Source organism: Canis lupus, chromosome 9 (assembly GCF_048164855.1).
Source record: "Canis lupus baileyi chromosome 9, mCanLup2.hap1, whole genome shotgun sequence".
Classification (NCBI taxonomy): Eukaryota; Metazoa; Chordata; class Mammalia; order Carnivora; family Canidae; genus Canis; species Canis lupus.
This window is the reverse complement of record NC_132846.1, coordinates 34,463,482-34,478,885: the sequence shown is the minus strand read 5'-3', so window position 1 is coordinate 34,478,885 and position 15,404 is coordinate 34,463,482. Positions and strand designations below refer to the sequence as shown.

Here is a 15,404-nt window from a genome sequence, read left to right as displayed (position 1 = left end):
GCAAGGCAAAGACAGGCAGCCTCTCTAAGGAAGTGACCCTGGCTGCTGCTGAGATTCTTAGAATAAGTGGATATTACACATACAAATCGATTAGGGGAAAGCTGTTTAGGACAATCAAGAGAGAAGCTCTTGACCTTGGGTTGCAAGGAGGAGAATACACTGAAGGAGGCACCAGAGTATACAAAGGAGGGAGACCCTGGGAGACTCTTGCGGGGGCCCCACTAGGAACAATAGTGGCTTACGCTGGAATGGTGACAATGGAGATGGAGAGAAGTGGACTCATCGGGCAGATATTTATGGAGTAAAATTAATCCAACTTGGTGATGGATGTGATATGGTGATGGACATAGATGTTTCCTATTATACTCTTGGTATTATTTCCATGCTATCCACCCAAAACGCTGAGTTTTAGGGGCCTGTGCTAGTGGACCACTGGATGGGTTAAGTTGTGGGGTGCCAGGAAAAAGAACCATGATTTTGACTGATCCAAGTATTTTACACAAAATCTGGGACACTATTAAGGGAGAGCTGCGGCTGCTGTTGAACCCCTCAACATCTCCACCTACCACACACATATTCATACCCACTGCCAGGCTCTGAGGAAAGAGGAATTGCTCCATGTTAGAGAGCTAGCTTGAGTTCTGGTTATGGTTCTTACAAGTTGGGAGATGTTGGTCAGTTCAAGTTTCTGGGTCACAAACTCCAGTGCTGCCATTGAGATCTAAGAACCATGGGACACTTGACCCCTGTAATGTGCGCTGAGCTGAAATGTTGAGAGGAAGAAACTGATGGAGGTGGGAGGTATCCAAAGTAGCACTTTAGATCTAGAAGTGATGAGCTCTACAGTAACTCTTGAAGGGAAGGCCAATATTTGCTGTGAAATCACTCAAATGAGCGGTGCCAGGTAGCTCAGTCAGTTGAACGTCTGCCTTCAGCTCAAGTCATGATCCCGGGGTCTTGGGATGGGCTTTGCTGGGGTGGGGGAACCTGTTTCTCCCTGTCCCTCTGCCTGCTGCTCTGCCTGCTTGTGCTCTTTGTCAAATGAATAAAATCTAAAAAAAAAAAAAAGGGAAAGAAAAAGAGAAATCACCCAAATGGTTCTTTTTATTGTACAAATGTAATGGAAAAAAACCTTCTATGAATTATTTCCACTCAGAAGAGGATCTTTGCTTTCACTTTGCATAACCAAAGCCTGGTTCCCACCATGAAAGGGCAAGACCCAGTTTTGTAGTAGGTAAAAATCTACTGTTTTCTCTAATGACTATAGATAGGGGGAGAGGAGAGAAGTAGGCTAGTATGGACGCTTCCAGTCTGCATGAGTCCCACTGTTAGGCTTCCTTTCATCCATGACAGTGTCTGTTTTCCTGAATGGGATCCCATGGAAAGGAAAAACAAAGTCAAAATACCAGAGGTTGCCTGATATGGTACTTGCTGCTCAAAGCACTGGATTAAGAGTCAAAAGTCTTCATGTCCACTTACTAGCTGTGTAATCATGTGCTAACTTCATACTCCCTGTACCTCTCTCTCCTCATCTGTGGAACTATGATAATAAAGTCACCGCCTCACTGGGAAATTTATGGTGATTGAATGCAACACTCTTTGTGAAAGCACTCAGCATAAATGATTCAATACGTGTTGATAGATAGTTGCTTTCTTTCTGCTGAAGACAATAGTTTTTTCAGTCATCTGTCCTTGTTCCACGACGAAAACCAAAAAAAGGAAACAGACTTTAACTAGGATCATGTGGCATGTGTACTCACTCAGTCTGTCTCCAGTCACTTCTGAGTCTTAATTAGTAAGAACACTAGCCAGCCAAACCCAAAGGCCCGCAAGCTTAGCCCTTTGGGTTGGCCTCCTGGGGGCCACAGCTCTGTCTGGTCAACCAAGCTTCTGGCTGGGATGCCACCCTTGTTGGACACACCAGCACAGCCTTGACACGTGAATGTTGATGAACAAACTGATACATCTATCCTGTAATTTAGATGCTGGAAGCTAAGTTTCATCCCACTGATAAGCTTGCCGACTATGAAAGCTCTCATGGGTCTTAATGAAGGTCCTTTTGGAAAGTCCTTTTGGACTTCCACCACCTCCACTTTGATCCCAAACTTTCTAATTGATAAGTTATTCTTTCCAGCCTATCTCTTAACTCAGACAAAAAACTCTTCAGCCAAAGCATCTCCTGATGGGACCTGAAACTCCCCCCTCAGGTAATAAAGATTGAATTGAACCAGCAAGACCCTGTGTGATTGACCCCAAAACCGTGATCGATTTGACCTTCACTGCCCAGCTGCGTGTACCCATTGGCCTTTGTCCCACCTTTTCCTCATATAAACCTAGAAGTATTTTTGGCACTTTGGAGACAGGCTTTGAGACGCTAGTCTGCTGTGTTGCCGGTGCTGGCCTCGCTGAAGTAAATCCCTTTCTTGTTTCACTGCCATTCATTTCTCTCCCTTTGGATTTTGTCAGCAGAAAAGTGGCCTAACCTGGTCTGTTTGGGATCCCCGGAGGCAGGTGCTCTTACAATCCTGCACCTTGGTTACACTAATGACCAGTTCTACCTTGCACATGACTACGAACAATCAACTACAGCTTCGACACTAGGATTCTCCGGGACTTGAGTGAAAATGTGCTAATCCAGTGTTTCTCAAGGTGTGGTCCCCGAGCCAATTGCTCCTGAAACTTCTGGAGATCTCGTTGAAATGAAGGCAATTCCCAGCACTACTGAATCAGAATCTCTGGGTGTGAGCTCAGGGATCGGCACTATTAACCATCACCACAAGAGTTTGATGCTCATTAAAGTTTGATGAAGGGTTAAACAAACTCATTCAAACTACTAAGTCTTCAGGGCTATATATAATAGATAATACCTCAAGCCAGAGCAATGTTTAAGTATATTGAAGTCCTGAATTCCAAAATACTAGTTATAATTTTAGAAATGAGTGCAATCTGAGATGTGTAAACGGGTGGCAAAATCTGATTTTTGGTATTTTACCTATGTTAATCAAATGCATTGGTTGCTCTAAAATGGGCAGATTTATCCATAAGGAATAAAATTATTGACTAATGGCTATAATAAGGTGTTACATCAGCCTCTGATAATAAGAATAAGCACAGTAGATAACCACTTTTGATCACTAGCTGTAACAACTGAATGTGACCCTTCACTACAGATTTTTACTGTCTGCTTTGAACTTAGAAGTATGTTTAAGTAGGAAAAATATTTTACTTTGTACTGAGTAGCAGAACTTCCACTTCAGGCTTCATTAAAGAAAATAAATATGCCATCTCTCCTCTTCCATTTCCCTTGGTTAAAGTAAAAAATATGTTCAGTGGGACTGGAGACAAAGAGGCTAGTTGTGTGGTTAGGACATTGGTTACACATAGGAAAATTGACCAACTCAGTAAATATATTGAGGCTATTGGGAGACAGATTTTTCAGTGGTAGAGTGGGGAGGTACAAATAGATAGGAGAGGAAAGTATAAACACTGTGTTGTTGGATTGAAATTGAAGGTATCAGTGTAAATTCATGGTTTTTAGGGTATACAGATAGATGGAGAAATGAATGATGGGTGGATGGATGAATGGATAGATACGGGTATGTATATGTGTGAGTGTGTCATATTTCCTAATCGCTGAAAAGAGCTAAAAGCAATGATATTCCAGTACCAATGAGCACCAGGATCATGGATTCTAAATTCTATCCTCCACTAAAAGAACCCAAGCCTCTTTAAAGAAATAACTGATTCCAGGGCTGCTTCAGAGAAACAACAGGTGAACCCAGAACATCATGTAGTACCAAAAAGTGAGGAAGTGCTCAAAGAACAAGGTGAGCTTGTCAAAAGCCAGCTTGAGTGGTTTATAAATAATAATAGCAACAGGTTATAACACACTGAACAAAATAGAAATCCATGAGTCTATATGGATACACAAAAGTTAATATATAAATAAATGAAAGGAAGTGAAAAGCTCTACCTTCTAAGAGGATTCCAAATAACGAATATAGAGGAATAATAGAATTAGAAAATCACCATTTGGCAACTTCATGGTACTAATTGATTTAATCATGAATCAGCAATGGATGTGAAAACTAATGAGTGAAAATTTGATGAGGAGCATTAAATTTAGATAAATCTAAAGCATCTCTCCACAAAATCCTTATTCATTGCTTACTAATAAGTAATAGTTACTAACTTTATAATAAAATAACCAGGGAGATACCATCTTAGCCAAGTGACAAAAGGAAACAACAACAGTAATAGGAAAAATAAATACTGTGCCTCCTGATATTATAGACTGAGAAGAACACAATATCACTTTGGTAGTGTTCCTGCCAGAAATGTATAATTTGAATCCAAACACAGGGAAACACCAAAAAAAAAATTTTTTTTGAGAAATATTTTACAGAGTAGATTTTTAAAACTGTCAATGTCATAAAGGTAAGGAAAGACCAGGGAACTGTTTTGAATTGAGGGAGATTAAAAGAAATAACAACTAAATACAACACATGATCCTAGATTGGATACCGGACCTTTAAAGGATACCATGGGTTGTTACTGGGACAATCAGCAAAGTTTTAGTGAGATCTATGGATTAGATGATAGTATTGTTCAACATCAACTTCTTCTGGTTATATAAAAGAGAGCCTTTATTTTTAGGAAATACATGTTGAGTTGAAGTATTAAGGGACAAAGGGGGCTCATGTCTATAACTCTCAAATGGCTTAGAACAAATTAAGGAATATCCATGAGAGAAGAAATGATAAGGCAAAAGTGGTAAAATCTTAATGTGGAAGAAGTAAAAACTTGTCATCTAACCTGTTAGGTTCTTTCCCTGGGGTCTGCATATTACACTGACAAAAGACAGATTAACAAGAAGAAAAAGATTTATTCATGTACACCGGAGAGCTAGGGAAAGAAGTAGCTGGCTTCTTAAATGGTTTGAGTGAAAGGCTTATATACCTAATTTGAAAGAGGGAAAGGAGAAAGAAAGGCTTTTCTGGGGAGAATAAATAGGTTTCTTTAGGAAAAACAAATGGGATTTTTGAAGAATAAGTGAGAGATAAGAAAGTGATAGCGTTTATCTACAGAAGTATGAATGGTCTTTCTGCCTCCCTCAGGGCCATAAAACTCCTCAGTGAAGGAATTTGGGGAAGGCTTTATCTATGTTTTCCCTTCCGGGAGTAGATCTTCCCAAAAGAAGGAATTTTTGATAGCCTTATTTTCTAGAAATTGCTGCTTTTAGCCAGATAAGGAAAGCCCCCCAAGAAAGTTTCTTTTTGCATCTCTTGATTCTCAAATATCTTGAGCTTGAAATAATCTTTGTATCAACCCTGAGGTTCTGAGTGGTTCCCTACATTATCAATTGGGAAATCTTGATGAAAGATAAATAGGAGGAGTCCTTTGTATCATCTGTTGCAAAATTTCTGTAAATTTGAAACTACTTCAAATTTAAAAATTTTAAAGTATGCATACCCTTAACCTCAGAAATTGGAAATGTCATTAAAAAGGTAAAAATCATCACATTTGCTTTATTCAAGTGCCAGCTCTGAAGGATAGATTAAATATATAAGGATTTAATTTCCATAAATAAGTGAGTAGTACACATCTACCCTTGAGGAAGAGAGCCCTGGAAGGAACATTAGTAACTCAATCCAGGTGGAAGGAGGTATTGTCCAGGATGCTGAGAGCTCTGCAGTCAGAAATGTCAGACAACAGATCTCGGCTGAGTGTAGGATAACCACGTAGCTGAAGGCTCTACTGACAGCTTCCTGGGATGTCAAGATGGTAAGATGGCCCTTGTGTCCACAGTTTGATCCTCTTGCCCAAATTCCCATCTTCAAAACCAACATAATGTTCAGATCTTCACTGCTAAAACAACAGGTACTTGCTTTTTTATTTTGCAAAATGTCAGTCCTGATATTTTCCAATACTACCAATAATACAATCAAGCTGCTTGTATTAAATACTTACTCTATGGTAGGCTCTCTCCCAAATATGTAACCTACATTGTTTTATTTGATCCTGCCTATTTTCCTGTGAAACAAGGATTATCATTTTTCTCTTCGTGTTACAGAAAAGGAAACCAGATGCTCTGAGGGATTAAACTCTCCAGGATCACAAAGCTGATAAGTGGATGCATCTGGGTTTGAACCCAGGCTTCCTAATATCAAAGCCCATATAATTAACCACAATATAGGATGCTGTGTGCTATGCCTCAACATTCTCTGGTTTTCTCTAGACTCCAGCTTATAGAAATAACTCAGGGTCAAAATTCTGTGCCAAATATACCATCTCAGTGAAAAGAAATCCTGAGGTACCCAAGTGGAAACCAACTTAAGGTTACCATCTCAACCCAAACCCAGCAAGAGGGGAAGTGCTCTGCAAATGAGAGCTACCTCAGGTCAGAGCTGATTCCCATACTGCCAATGCCTCTGGGTGCCTCAATGCCATGCAAACTGGTAAGTGTTTAGCTACGTTTGGTTAAAAGGCAGGCAGAAGAGGTTTATAAAAGAAACTGAAAATTCTTATCTCCAATTTTAATTAATTTTCCTCTATTTTCTTAGAGATTCTTGCCTCAACATTCTTTCTTCCTCAGCTGAGTATTACATATGTCAAATAGCTACTCCTGACTAGTACCTACTAAAACAAAGTTTAGTACCTACTAAATCCAAGAGCTAGGACCAACCTGGAAGAAAATCGTGATCCATCCCCAACTCTTAGTTCAGTCCTCCCAGCTCTCAAACTCTTTTTCCACTCCCGTACACAATGGGTGATATTGAAAGTAACACACCTCCTTACTATAGGGATGCCATTAACTCTATGAAAAAGAATACCTTTTGCAAACATATACGTGTTAACTATTATCAGGAATAAGCCACAAATAGCTATGGATATGAAATATATTTTTGGTATATATTCTACATTACATTTATTGCCTCCTACTAAGGGCTATTGTATTTTCCCCTGTTCTTTTGCGATTATTTCATCTGACTTAGATCAATCACCACCACAGCACCGGAGTAGATCTGAGTATAGTGGAAGCATGAAGCCTGTTAGAAATTGCTCCTGCCCAAGAATTTATACTCATCAAATTTATACCCAGAGAGCTGGACAGGTTGATGCCACAAGTAAGCCAAGCTCTGTTTTTGGACTGCCTGTGTGGAAAAGCCTCTGAATACTTCAGCATTAAATGATGATGATGATGATGATGATGATGATGATGATAAATTTGAATATATCATGTCATATTCAATCATCACCACAAATATATGAAAGTAACTTTTATTATTTCTATTTTCCACATAAGAAAGTTGAGGTTTCGGGATCCCTGGGTGGCGCAGCGGTTTAGCGCCTGTCTTTGGCCCAGGGCGCGATCCTGGAGACCCGGGATCGAATCCCACATCGGGCTCTTGGTGCATGGAGCCTGCTCCTCCCTCTCCTGTGTCTCTGCCTCTCTCTCTCTCTCTCTCTCTGTGTGACTACCGTAAATAAATAAAAAATTAAAAAAAAAAAAAGCCAAGAAAGTTGAGGTTTCAAGTATTTAAAAAAAGGGTTGCCGGCGGGGGTTCCTCGGGAGGCGGGGCGTGGACGGGGAGGTGGAGACCAGCACGTAGACGCAGGTCGGGGCGGGGAGGACTCAGGAGGTTGGGGAGGACTCAGGAGGTCCGGGAGGACTCGGGAGGTGGGGGAGGACTCAGGAGGTCCGGGAGGACTCGGGAGGTCAGAGAGGACTCAGGAGGTCGGGGAGGAGTCAGAAGGTCGGGAGGACTCAGGAGGTCGGGAGGAGTCAGGAGGTCAAGAGGAGTCAGGAGGTCAGGAGGGGTCAGGAAGTGGGGAGGACTCAAGAGGTCGGGGAGGAGTCAGGAGGTGGGGGAGGAGTCAGGTCGTGGAGGAGTCAAGAGGTGGGGGAGGATTCAGGAGGTCCGGAAGGAGTCAGGAGGTGGGGGAGGACTCAGGAGGTCCGGGAGGAGTCAGGAGGTCGGAGAGGACTCAGGAGGTCAGAGAGGACTCAGGAGGTCAGGGAGGAGTCAGGAGTTGGGGGAGGAGTCAGGAGGTCGGGAGGACTCAGGAGGTCGGGAGAGGTCAGGAGGTGGGGGAGGACTCAGGAGGTCAGAGAGGACTCAGGAGGTCGGGGAGGAGTCAGGAGGTGGGGGAGGAGTCAGGAGGTGGGGGAGGAGTCAGGTCGGGGAGGAGTCACGAGGTGGGGGAGGATTCAGGAGGTGGGGGAGGAGTCAGGAGGTGGGGGAGGAGTCAGGAGGTGGGGGAGGACTCAGGAGGTCCGGGAGGACTGAGGAGGGCGCGGGCCGTCGCGGGGAGGGCGGCGGGGCTGCGGCGCGGGGTGCTGGCGCGGGGAGGGCCCCTCAGCCCTGGGGCGGGGCAGCTGGCCCCCGGCCGCCCACTTCCTTCAGCCCCAGGAGGTGCGCTGGGAAGGCGCCCAGGGCCGGGCACGCCGCCTCCCGGGCTGACGTCCTTCCTGGAGGGGGCGGCGCTGCCGGCGGTGGGCGTCGCGGTCCCCGCTGCTCCCCGCACCGGAGCGTTGCAGAGGAACCTTTGCGCTAGCTCCTCCAGGGCGCGGGCGCACACGCACACACGCACACACACACACTCGGTCTGCACTCCTGGAGGCGGACCGGATCCTCTCACGTACACACACGCACACGCACACACACTCGGTCTGCCCTGCTGAAGATGGACCGGACCTTCCAGGGGGCTCTTTGTGCCCCTCCTCCAGCGCGCGCTTACGCATACGGTCCATGGTACCGGCAAATGCCTTTTTGGGATTTTGCCTTGAAGAAGAGGGACACAGAGAGGCTACCAGGTGCTGGTTCTGACCCGAAAACAGAAAATTAGGCTGCTGAAAAGATGCAGCCAAATGGCACTACTTGTAGCGCCCAGCTTTAAACTGCTTACGGGGAAGAGGACTTCTCTCTCGTTTCCTAATTAATCTTTCAAAATTTGCCTTCCGGAGCTCTGACTCCCCACACACCTGAATGCCTAAGTGTTCCCAAGCTTCCCATATAGGGAATATGTGTCTGCTTGAAGAAAGCAAATAACTCCAGGACCCCAGGCCTTCAACTGGCGTTTTCTCTGCCTTTCTCTAGACTTCTGCCGTCTTGGACCCCACAGAGTATTTGATGCCAGAGGAGTGGAGATTTTCTTCTACGATGCCAGGAGCAATGTCTGGCACATAGTAGGTGCTCAGTAAAGGTCAGATGCTGTGTTCCGCTTGGGAACTAAAGCATCTCTTCTAACGTCCGCGGCAACCCACTACTCTCCCTCCTTGTTTGTACTGGGTGATTTCCCACCCTCTGTCTACCCAACGTGGGTTCATTTTCCATGCTGACTTGGGGCGGGAAGGATTAAAATTACTTTCCAGGTATGCTTCTACCTAGGGATCCAAATACATTAGCTGGCTGTTAATTTAGTTAAATCCCTGACATAAAAAAAAAAAAAAAGTAAGGCTCACATGATAGTTATGTGACCATTCCAAAGAGAATTCAGTACCTCCCAAGCAAGTTGAAAGTAGGGTTAACTCACACAGAGAGAAGGCAATCATATTTTTCCCCTGGTGAAGGCAAACTAAGCAGAAAAGCTGCCTTTCAAGGTAGATATAATGATTTTTGCTGACATTGCCTCTGGAAAAAATATCCTTACAATATTTTTAAATGTCTTTTTGTAAAAAATAAAATCATTCTATATTAAGACTCAGAACCCTCTACTTCAATCCACAAAATCTCTGCTAATATTCTCTCCCCTTCTTCTGCCTATTTAAGTAACCACTGTTGGCCCTGGCTGGCTACACGCCTTTTGCTTCCATCTATTTTTCTATATATAAAAATGACCTTGTTTTTTGGCCTTGATTCTCCTTGCTGTCAGTAGGCTGGTTTGCCTGAAAAGGTGAATTCCTGTTCTTGGCTTCATCAGCAAGTGGCGTGGATAGCTGATTTGACAAGGTTCTTTGGGTGGGGGAGACAGAAGTACCCTATCAGGTGGCCAAGGAATGGGAAAATTTAGGTAACAGGTTAGACAAACTCGAAAATGTAGAGTGTGAAGTCTTAAAAGCACTGTTAGTTGTAAAGTGCCTGGGTGGCTCAGTTGGTTGAGCATCTGCCTTCGGCTCAGGTCGTGATTCCGGCGTCCTGGGATCGCTTCTCCCTCTACCCCTAACCTCCCCCTGCTTATGCTCTCTCTCTCAAATAAATAAATCTTAAAAAATAAATAAAAGCACTGAGGTTACTTCTCATAACTGAAGTTTTATATGAATAACTTTAAAACAAAATGAGTCCAACTGCACTAGGTTTATGAAAAGTTATTTCATTTGGGCTAAAACATATAAATCAGATATCTCAATTTCCATAAAACTTTCTTGTTCAAACTCTTGGGTCTAATTTACAATTCAGGGTTAATTGTATTTGGATTTATGTGTCTGAGGATTTGAATGTTTGACATGATAAAAAAAATCTTTATATTCGCAATACAGTAGACCTTTGCTTCTCTTTTCAAAAGTATAGGAAAATAATTCAGAAAGAAAAACTTCTGGGATCTTACTAATTCTCCAGAGTTTTTGCCTTGCCAACATTTCTGCAATCATAATAATTTGGTGATCACCTCTGCATTTCACAGAGCTTCAGGTTGGCCTGTGAGTCTCTCAGGAGCCATTTGATTGGCTCAGTCTTCTTAGCGCCTAGCATGATGCCTGGCCCAGGCCAGGTCCTTGGTAATTGTTTAATAGGTAACAGAATAGAGCTGTTTGTCTCATGGCCTTATGATGTAAAGAACATCAGCAGAGGATATATTCTTCCCATGAAGAATGTAGGAAGGGGAGAGAAAGGGATGGAGGGAAATACGTAAAGATTGTCTAACCAGTTACCAGTTAACACCTTTGATACCTCTGATGACTTTAAGTCTGAAAACTTTGTTGTGCAACTTAAAAAAAGCAATCTCCATCAATTAATACAGTTATGTATTAATCATTACTCTTATGCCTAGTGTGTTCCAGGCACTGGCCAGGCAGTGAAAAAAATACAGCCATGAACAAATTCCCTAGTGTCATGGAGTTATACTCCAGTGGAACTTACATCACCAACCTGAAAGGCAAATATTGATAACCCCATTTTTGTGAGTAGGGAAATGACAAAGGTTTTCTTTCATACTATACTTGACATCCCTGACCTGGTGTTATCAAGATCCATACTGATGTTGATAATAGCATCCTACTGTTATCTTAAGGCAGCATTATAAGCAAGCTCAGTCACTTCACATTGTATAATCAGCAGTTGATACTCTAATTCAAGCAAGTTTTTACCACCAGGAAAAGGGTATATTTAAAAAATATATGTACATACATATACACACAGATACGAACATACGCACATATATATATATACACAAAAATAATTTCCTAAAGTTTGCACTAATGTAGACTTAGCACTATAAAAAAATATTAGTATGACCCTGATTTTTCAAGATGTTAACTATTTTTACATACTTTAATTAGACTTCAAACTTGGTTAATAATCAAGGTAGTTTTTCTATGAACTTCATTCTTTCCCTTAAAAAAAAAAAAAGTATTTCCATGGGCTTGTTTGAAATTTGACAAGGAAAAGTTTACTGGAAATATGGCAAGAGTGTTACAGGCTAAAGCACAACATTTGGGAAATTTAAAATTAAACAAATATATGAGTATTCATTTCAACTTTCACAGAATGGGACATACACAAGGAAACTTTGTTTTAAAAAAGAAGCCAATGTCAGTCTTCTAGAAAGATACTGTAGGCCTAATTATTAGAAACCAATTAAATATTAAGAACCACTTGATCCTAAATCCTTCAATGGATTTTACAAATTAGACCTATTAAACTGTTTAAGAGAGCATTGAAAGTTTATGCTGAACTCAACAGATGAATTTAAATAATTTAGAATTCATTAAAGTTTTATTTTATCCGCCAGAATTAAACATACTGGACTCTGTCATCTTTAGGTTTCATCAAACAGTGTGATGTGGGAAGAAAATGACATCGAGTCAGGAGGCCTGAGTTCAGGTCTCAGGGCTGCTGAGACCTCAGACAGAGGTGTTAGTAAGTACTTTTAGAGTATCGGTTTTATCTTTCCGTCTCAAAAGACCTTTTTAAAGATGGAGTAAAAGTCGGTGAAACTGCTTTGAAAACTGTAAGAAGGGCAGTTTGCCTAATGGGACTTATTACTGCTATTATTCTACTGCCCTCTCAGCACAGGAGCGAGAACATTAACAAGCTGCGGGGGACGGGGGACAGGGCGGAGGTCGCACCCCAGCAGCCGCAAGTATCCTGTATCAGGCCAGACCCCACTGATCCTCTCCTCGGTAGGCTGTGCAAACACGTCCAGGTGTTCTTCTGCGTCCCCTTTAAACAAAAAAGAAAATTGGACTCACTGGTTTGAGAGGAGAGCCATAATTGTGTATGTAATTCACATTCTAATGCATTTAGTGTAAGCTACGGTTCAAAAAACCTCACAAAGTCTCCTGATTTGATGCATATCTGGCAACTCTAGCTAGCCATGTAGTTTATGATTTCCTTATAAATTCTGATAATGTGATGAATTTATCCTGAATTATTTCCTGTACTGACCTATTTTGAGCATAGTATTGGAGTGTTTGAGATAAAGTGATCCTCATCCTTTCCCCACCTCATTTTCCTCCCAAAGGAAAAAAAAAAAACTCTGCATTCATTTGCTTAACTATTTCCATTAAAATTTTGTGCCTCTTTTAGCACCTATTTTTTTTGCTGCTCACTCAAGTGTCTTTTCTGCCATGGTTTACTGATTGTATTTCAAAAGCCCAACCCCTTCTCCTAATAGTAATTCCTTTGTCACTGCTGGCAGTTTCACCAGATTTGTCAATTCCTTTTTATCCCCCAATAAACATCTGAGTCTGAGCATGCCCATAGCTATGAAAACATTAGGTTCTTGGGATCCAAGACAGCCCCTGCTTTCAACCTTCCTCTGCTTTCCCACTCTTTTCTCCTTTAATCATGTCTGTACCTCCAAATCTACCTACTTAGGTGTCCACTGTCCTCATAACAGAAATCTTTCATCGTCTTTGCAAAAGTAGCCTCCTCTGTATTCATTAGATTTACCCTCCACTTCTAACACATCTCAGTACTGTTCTTAAAAAGTTTCCTAGAAATCAGAGCATTAATATTGGTTATATGATGTCAGGATTACTCTGCGTGTGTGTGTATGTTTGTGTGTGTGTGTGTGTGTGTGTGATGGCATTGTCGTTTTATTTAAAATGAGACTTTACCATTTGAGATAAATACTGAAATATTTATAGATAAGATACAATCTCTGGGGTTTGTTTCAAAAAGATATGAGAAGACGTAGTTGGGAATGGATAGGGCCAGACAGGCCACCGGTATTGGACCTAGTTAAGTACACGAAGAGATCATTATACTCTTCTACCTATTTTAATATTCTCTACAATAAAAAGGCAGAAAGTTTTTTCTCTACACTTGCTACAGTTTGGGTTACTCTCCTAAGATCTAGTATTTAGATGACTTTCGTTGTTGAAATGGTACTGCAGAACTCAATGCCAAAATACAAAATTACTGTATACTACTATGGTGTGTGTGTGTGTGTATGCAAATATATTAACAATAGATATACCAATATTAAATACCAATAACAAATTATCATTTATTCTTTACTGTGTACTAAGCTACTATGCATTGTTAAGCTAATTTACATAAATTATCTCATTTCTTCTTTAGAATATGCTTTTTAGGTAGTAATCACTAAAGGCTAAGAGAGGTTAAGAAATTTGCCCCATAAGGATGGAAATAAACACTTCAAATGTTCATTATCAGTTCCAAATATTAATAGTTATTCCCACAATAACTCAAACACAATGCTCACATTCATGTTGATGTACTTCATTTCCAAATTATCAAAGCTATCAAGTAGACTTGGCCAAACACAAGGTTGAAATCAGTTTACATTTACCTAGTTAATACTAGATGGACTTAACAAATTTTATTTGGATTCACAATAAAATCACGTATAAAGCTAGCTGACTGTGCAGCCACTATTTACAGCCACAGTTGGAGGGAGGGAGATAGCAAAGTTTAAAGGCAGCAGGTTTAGCTTTAAGGCAGCAGGTTTAGCCCCCTTAAAAAGATCAATAGCTGTGTGCAATCACGGGAAATCTGGCCCTAAAGATGATAGTGATCAATCCCCTCGAAGTTAGGTCATTGAATCCTGAGCAGTTCACACACACACACACACACACACACACACACACACACACACAATTTAGCAATTTTATCTTATATGGGCTTTAAAAAGGTTCATGCAGTTGTGGATTTAATGCAGCACAGTTCCTTAAAATTGTCATTACTTCCTTAATGGAACTAATGCATTCCTAAAAACATGTATTTGCACAAATGATTACCACTAGCTTTAACTAAAAAAATTGAAGATATTTTCTCCTGGAAAATATCTAAGTCTCAGGAAATAAAACTTAAGAATGCCAGTTTAAGGGGCAAAAAAGGGGTGTTTTTTTGTTGGTTTGTGCAACCTGCTGGCTTTTAAGAAAAAAAAAAGTGATTCTTTGGCATGAAAGGAAAACATAGGAGACATACAAATCTTTGCAGTTGTAAATTAACAAATGAGGGCACACACTTCCTGAACACAGATCTCACTAAATAAGATATGTTTACTAAAAAAAAAGAAGAAAAAAAAAAACACCACCTGAGTCAAGGGGACCAGAAAAGGCTATAAAAATGTTTTAAGGAAGTTTCAAATCAATTCACTGTTTAACAAATCCAGTAATAAAGGTCTTTATACAATTTCTTTAAAAGCCAGGTCCTTCCCCTAGCATGTGGCAAATTCTTTTATTTACAAAAACGTACATACAGATTCTCAGGAAATTGAGGTATTAGAAAACTGAGATATATTTATACAGCAGAGGTAGTAATGAAAATCCATAACTAAAAATGAGCTTATTTCTTAGCATTATTAAAACCTTACATTATAACCCCTCCATTGTTCACATTTTTTTTAAAGTAGTATAGATAGATTTTGGCACTTGGGTGGTCTTTGTTATCCCTAGGTCTTTTCATACAACAATTAAACACTGATCACTATCAAACAAACATAGGCTCTGAGCTCTTTCCCCAGCAGTGTGAAGGAGCTATACCAAGCCTGGTGCTCCCTTTGGCCAGGTATTTTCTACCCCGCTCCTGCCCTTTTAATGAATTACACAAACTAGATGACCAGCTAGAATCAAAGGTGACACATCGCATAGCCAGAGAACCCAGCAAAATCTCGTTCACAGAAGCAAAAACACTTGCCTTCACGTCAGCATGAATGATCTTCCAGAATTAAAGTATAAATATGATATACTTCCATGTTCTAGTTTGACCACTGGT

The 15,404-nt window shown here is 41.1% G+C and overlaps 1 long non-coding RNA gene across 1 annotated transcript; it reads left to right on the top strand.

Annotated features, from left to right (window-relative positions):
• The first annotated feature begins 3,719 nt into the window (after positions 1–3,719).
• On the top strand, positions 3,720–7,445 carry LOC140639406 (uncharacterized). The gene is made up of 3 exons (XR_012036139.1): positions 3,720–3,827; positions 6,239–6,458; positions 6,996–7,445. It is a non-coding gene; the product is annotated as an uncharacterized lncRNA (long non-coding RNA).
• The last annotated feature ends 7,959 nt before the right edge of the window (positions 7,446–15,404 follow it).